Genomic DNA, 7,047 nt, shown 5'->3' with positions numbered 1-7,047 from the left:
CAAAAATTTCATCCTGGAAGTTCTAGAACTCTCCCTTATAAACAGAGTATCGAATTGTTTTGATAAATCCTAAAAAATTGTCAATTACTCCAAAGCGTCCAAGCCCGTCAGGCATTTGGTTCCAAACCGCCTCTCTTTGCTGGGGTAGACACAGTCCTAGTTCTCAGCCCGTGTCCTCCAGTTTTACAAATGTCTGAATTTGCTGCTATTGTTCTTCCTTCTGTAAGTCCATCCTCTCCTGTGCTATTGAAATCTTACTCAATATTTAAGACACAACTTGAATATCATTTCCTCTAGTGAGTGTTTTTGAACTCTATATCTATAATTCAATGAGCAGATCAGTCTGTGATTGGGAGAATTTCATGTGAGTGTGGTGGATATTAAATATCACTCTCAGAACTTTCTCATTTCCCCGAGAAATCAATAAATTATATTACTCTGGGATCCAGCAACACATGGTTTAAATCGCTGGTTACCATGTATCACACGTCCTCCATGGTCAGATCTCTAAGTCATCAAAATAATTGAGTCTTCTTTTTCTTTATTTATTTACTTCTCATGGCTCTGGCACATAGGAAACACTTAAGCAATTCTATCAAGTGTCTTGGCCGGGCATGGTGGCTCACACCTGTAATCCCAGCACTTTGGGAAGCTGAGGCGGGCAGATCACGAGGTCAGGAGATTGAGACCATCCTGGCTAACACGGTGAAACCCCTTCCCTACTTAAAAAAAAAAAAAAACAGGCCGGGTGCGGTGGCTCAAGCCTGTAATCCCAGCACTTTGGGAGGCCAAGACGGGCGGATCACGAGGTCAGGAGATCGAGACCATCCTGGCTAACACGGTGAAACCCCGTCTCTACTAAAAATACAAAAAAAACTAGCCGGGCGAGGTGGCGGGCGCCTGTAGTCCCAGCTACTCAGGAGGCTGAGGCAGGAGAATGGCGTAAACCCGGGAGGCGGAGCTTGCAGTGAGCTGAGATCCGGCCACTGCACTCCAGTCCGCGCCACAGAGCGAGACTCCGCCTCAAATAAATAAATAAATACATAAATAAATAAATAAATAAATAAATAAACATAGCCAGGTGTGGTGGCAGGTGCCTGTAGTCACAGCTGTAGTCACAGCTAGTTGGGAGGCTGAGGCAGGAGAATGGCGTGAACCTGGGAGGCAGAGCTTGCAGTGAGCCGAGATCAAACTGCTGCACTCCAGCCTGGGTGACAGAGCAAGACTCCGTCTCAAAAAAATAATAATAAAATAAAAATAAAAATAAATTTTTTAAAAAAGTGTCCGGACCTGGAAGCTGAGAGCCAACCTGGACAAGGTGTGGGTAGATGAACCATTCCAAGGCCCAAGATGAACATTCAGCCCTCATCCTACCTCATACAAGCTGCAAAAGACTGCAGAAACCGTGTGTCAACTGAATTTGAAGCTGCTGTAATTTCCCACTCCCTAACAGTTTTGTTATTGTTGAGAAAAAATGACCAAATTTGAAGTAGGCAAGGGATTTCAGTAGACATATCTTAAATGAAAATAAATAAATAAGCAAGAGACACATGAAATGACTCTCCACATCCTCAGTCATTAGAGAAATGGAAGTCAAAACAATGGTGCCGCTTCACACTCACTAGAATGGCAAGGATTGAAAAGCAGAAAATAGGCTGGGTGCAGTGGCTCACGCCTGTATCCCAGAACTTTGGGAGGCCAAGGTGGTCGGATCACTTGAGGTCAGGAGTTTGAGACCAGTGTGGCTAACATGGTGAAGCCCCGTTTCTCCTAAAAATACAAAAAATTAGCCAGGTGTGGTGGCATGCAGCCGCAATCCCAGGTATTTGGGAGGCGGAGGTTGCCGTGAGCCGCTATCACACCATTGCACACCAGCTTGGGCAACAAGAGAGAAATTCTATCTCAAAAAAGCAGAAAATAACAAATGCTGATGATTATGTAAAGAAGCTGTAACATTCCTGCACTGCTGGTAGGAATTTCAAAATCTACAGCCATACTGGAAAATAATCTGAAAGTTCCTATCATGTTAAACGTAATAGAAGTCTCCAAATGACCCAGAAATTCCACGCCTAGGTATGCACCAAGAGGAAACATTTGTCCAAACTGAATGTTGAGGAAGGAAGATCACTTGAATCCAGCAGATTTAGACCAGCCTGGGTGACATGGTAAAATCCCAACTCTAAAATAAAATTTAAAAAAAATAGCCCGTTGTGGAGGTAAGCACCTGTGGTCCCAGCTATGTGGGAGGCTTACATCAACGGTGTCACTGCCAGGTAGGAGGGTCATGCTAGCCATGTCACCAGTATTGCCACCCGCAGGCACGCTGACATGCTAGAGGTTGGTGTCAGTAGGGACGCTGGCAGCCACGTCGGCAAGCAGGAGGGTCCCGCTGCACAGCTGTGGGGCGATGATAGCCTGGGTGGTGATATCGGCCGTTAGAGGAGCCTCTTCTGCTGGCAAGAGTGTGACAGTAGCAAGTAGATGGACAGGCCTGTGTGTGAGGACAGAATGCAGGAGGGGCTCTTCTGCGGCTGGGTGTGGGGCCCTCACCAGAAATGTGGAGAAATGGCCAGGTAACTGCGTCATGTTGGCTAGCAGATTGGCCAGGGCTTCGAACTGAAGGACAATAACGGGGAGTAGCTGTCAGGCCCTGGGAGTGTCTGAGTGTAAATGGAGGTGGGTTGGGGGTCACTGAGGGATACGTGGGAGCCATCCCTGTATAGACACAGGTCATAGGGAAATAATCTCGTGAGGCCTGTGAGTTTCTCGGGTTCTCCTGGGTGCCTGGGGCTGACTGCTGCAGAAATCTGGGGAAGGCGGGAGAGAAGCTGGGAGACACAGGAGAGTCCCTGAACGCTGGAGTTGAAGAGGTGAAAGAAATGGGGGAGGGTTGCAGTAAGGACTGTGAGTTTGTAGGTGATTCCTGGGTGTGGGAAGCTGACCCCAGCTGAAATCTGGAGACAGTTGGGGAGTAGCTGAGAGAGATAGAAGAGTCCCTGAGGCCTGGGGCTGAAAACATGAGAGAGTCTGGGGAGGAACTCAGTGAAATTGGTGAGTTTGTTGGTGTGTCCCGGGTGCCTGGAACGGACTCCAGCTGGAATCTAGGGATGGTTTGAGAGTAGCTGAAAGAGACAGAAGATTCCCTGTAGGCTGAGGGCAAAGACCTGAGAGAGACTGGGGAGGATGTCACTGAGGTCTGTGAGTCTGTAGGTGATTCCTGGGTGCAGAAGGCTGACTCCTGCCGAAATCTGGGCGTGGTTGGAGAGTAGCTGGGACAGACGGGAGAGTCCCTGAGGGCTGGGTGTGAAGACATGAGAGAGACTGGGGAGGAACTCAGTGAAATTGGTGAGTTTGTACTTGATTCCTGGGTGTCTGGAACTGAGTCCCACTGAAATCTGGGCGTGGCTGGAGAGTAGCTGGGACAGACAGGAGAGTGCCTGAGGGCTGGGGGTGAAGACATGAGAGAGACTGGGGAGTAACTCAGTGAAATTGGTGAGTTTGGTGGTGATTCCTGGGTGTCTGGAACTGACTCCAGCTGAAATTTAGAAATGGTTGGAGAGCAGCTGAGAGAGACAAAAGAGTCCCTGTGGCCTGGGGATGAAGACGTGAGAGAGACTGTAGAGTAACTGAGTGAAATTGGTGAGTTTGTAGGTGATTCCTGGCTGCCTGGAACTGACTCCAGCTGAAACCTGGGTGTGGTTGGAGAGCAGGTGAGAGAGACAGAAGAGTCCCTGTGGCCTGGGGATAAAGACATGAGAGAGCCTGGGGAGTAACTCAATGAAACTGGTGAATTTGGTGGTGAGCCCTGGGTGCCTGGAACTGCCTCCAGCTGAAATCTAGAGAGGGTTGGAGAGTAGCTGACAGAGACAGAAGAGTGCTCGAGCGCTGTGGAGGAAGACATGAGAGAGACTTGAGAGGATCTCACTGAGCTCTTTGAGTTTGTAGGTGATTCTGGGGTGTAGGAGGCTGACTCCCCCTGAAATCTGGGCATAGCTGGAGAGTAACTGGGACAGTCAGAAGAGTGCCTGAGCGATGTGGGTGAAGACATGAGAGAAACTGAGGAGGATCTCACTGAGCTGTGTGAGTTTGTAGGTGATTCTGGGGTGTGGGAGGCTGACTCCCCCTGAAATCTGGGCGTAGTTGGAGAGGAGCTGGAACAGACAGGAGAGTCACTGAGGGCTGGGGGTGAGCTGCTGGATGATGGCAGTAAGAACATATGGTATATTATTGAGGAATGGGGTGACTGTGAAGAATCTCCAGAAGAGGACACGGGAGAGCACAATGACATCGGTGATTGTCCTGCTTGGTTAGCCAGGGGAAATGGAAAGTTGTGAAATTCCGCTGATGATAGATGTGCGCGTGGTGAAGTCCTGAGGGATGATGAAGGGTACTTCCACATCCCTGGTGAGGAGCTGCCCCTTGGCTCTGAGTTTCTGGGAGGGGAGAGGGAGAAGCTGGGAGAGGCAGGCATGAATCTTGAGGAGTCAGGGCTGGGGGACCGCTCATAATCTCCTGAGACCTGTGAGTTTCTGGGGGACTCCTGGCTGCATGGGGCTGACTCCCGCAGAAACCTGGGGATGGTTGGAGAGTAACTGGGAGACACAGGAGAGTCCCTGAGGGCTGGGGATGGAGAGATGAAAGACATAGGGGAGGAGCGCTGTGAGGCTTCTGAGTCTGCATGTGATTCCTGGGTGTGCGGGGCTGACTCCAGCTGAAATCTGGGGTTGTTTGGAGAGTAGCTGGGAGACACAGGAGCCTCCCCTAGAGCTGGGGGTGAGCTGCTGGGTGATGGCAGTAAGAACATGTGGTATATTACTGATGAACGTGGTGAAGCTAAAGAATCCCCAGAGGAGGACACGGGCGAGCCCAATTCCTTCACTGATTGCCCATCAAGGTTAGGAAAGGGAAATGGGAACTTGTGGGTTTCTGGTGATGACGGAGGTGAGTGTGGTGAAGCCCTAGAGGATGGTGAATGGTAGCTCCTGATCCCTGGTGAGGAGCTTTCTCTTAGGTCTGAGTTTCTGGGAGGGGAGAGGGACAAGCTGGGTGAGGCTAGCATGGATCTTAGGGAGTCCGGGCTGGGGGACCGCTCATAGGAAGAGCCAGTAAAGACGCCACTGTTCTTAGACGCAGACATGATTAGGAAACCTGTGGCTCCCAGGGCCCCCTACCAATTTTCTGACCCCCAGAATAAAGGAGTGTGAGTGTGTGTGTGTGTGTGTGTGTGTGTGTGTGTGGTGTGAAGTATGTGCTCCTTAAGAAAATGGAAATAAACAAACCAATGAGACAGACAGACAGAGATTCACTTACCCAAGTGTTCTGTCCTATCGTCTGAATCCGCTTCCAAGTCGCAAGACGCTGTAAGCGCCAAGTCCACGCAGAGACGGCAAAACGCTATGGCCGCTGGTCTCCTCTGCGAAGATCTGAGCACAGGCCCGCCAGGGCGGGTTTAAGTAGCCTTGGGCGCAGCCTGTCAGCGGAAAGGGCGGAGCTTCACTCTTCTTTTCCAGGAGTCTCCTCCAACTTTCCCAGGCTCCACCTGGTAGGAAACTGCTCTCCTGTTGTGATGTCATATCACGCGTTTGGGACAATCTAAGGACCTACACGTTTTATTGACCAAATATAGTAGGAATTAAATGCAGTTAAATCAAATGCATTCATTGGCTGAAGGTGATTGGGTTAGGAATAACAAGGTGTGGTTCCAGATAATTCATCATCTGATTAAGTTTTCAGTTAAGCTAATCTGTTTTAAAATTCCGTTTGTGTAAATCCTATCACTCAGACTGAGAATGGCAATGCCCCATCCCCAATTTCCAGGGAGGGTTGAGAGCCTGAGGTTGAGTTGATCATCAATAGCCTATGGTTTAACCCATCATGCCTATGAAATGAAGCCTCCACAAAACCCCAAAAGGACTGGGTTTGGAGAGCTTCTGGATAAAACTTCCTGGAAAGTAGGGTGCCCCTCCCCCTATGCCAGACCCCATGAATCTTTTTTTCTGAATTTTTTGCAATATCCTCTGTAATAAAATGGTAAATGTAAGTGTTTCCCTGCGCGCTGTGAGCTGTTGTAGCAAATTAATGCAACTAAAACAGGGAGTGGTGGAAACCTGATTTATAGCCAGTCGGTCAGAAGCACAGGTAAAACAACGCAGGGCTTGCCATTGTTATTAGAGTGGGAGGCTGGTCTTGCGAAACTGAGCCCTGTGGAATCTAATGCTATGTCCAGGTAGATAGTGTCATAATTGAATTAGAAGACACCCAGCTGCTCTCCACAGCAGAATGGGCTGTGTGCTTGACTGACCGGGAGAAATCCCCATACACGTCGTCACAGAAATCTTGTGTGTTGATTGTTGTGATGTGAGAGCGGAGGAAAAACAGTTTTTGTTTTTTTCACTCAGCCTAGAATGTAAACAGATCTATTTTCTCACATTATTGAGGATCGTGTGATTTATAATAACCATGTTTAATCCTTGTCAACTTGATATATAAAAAAGATGTTGGTTTTCATTTTATTGCTAACAATCAAGGTGGTCGTAGTTGATGTCTTTTTGCCATTTTTCTTTTCACTGCCTTGTCATGTCTTTCACCCACTTTTTAATTATTTAATTTTTAATTTAAAAAAATTTTGAGGCCGGGCTCAGTGGCTCACGCCTGTAATCCCAACACTCTGAGAGGCTGAGGTGGGGGTATCACGAGGTCTAGAGATGGAGACCACCCTGGCCAACACGGTGAAACTCCGTCTCTACTAAGAACACAAAAATTAACCGCGTGGTGGCGGGCGCCTGTAGTCCCAGCTACTCAGGAGGCTGAGGCGGAAGAATCGCTTGAACCCGGGAGGCACAGGCTGGAGGGAGCCTACATGGCGCCACTGCACTCCAGCCTGCCAACAGAGCTAGATTCCGTCTCAAAAAAAAAAAACGTAGACAAGGTCTTGCTGTGTTACCCAGGCTGAACTGTAGTGGCCCAATCATAGCTCACTGCAGCCTCCAATCCCTGGGCTCAAACAATTCCCCTGCATCAGCCCCTGGAGTGGCTGGGACCACAGGC

The sequence above is a fragment of the Piliocolobus tephrosceles genome, chromosome 21 (genome assembly GCF_002776525.5).
Source record: "Piliocolobus tephrosceles isolate RC106 chromosome 21, ASM277652v3, whole genome shotgun sequence".
NCBI lineage: Eukaryota > Metazoa > Chordata > Mammalia > Primates > Cercopithecidae > Piliocolobus > Piliocolobus tephrosceles.
Note: the sequence above shows the minus strand (reverse complement) of the source record.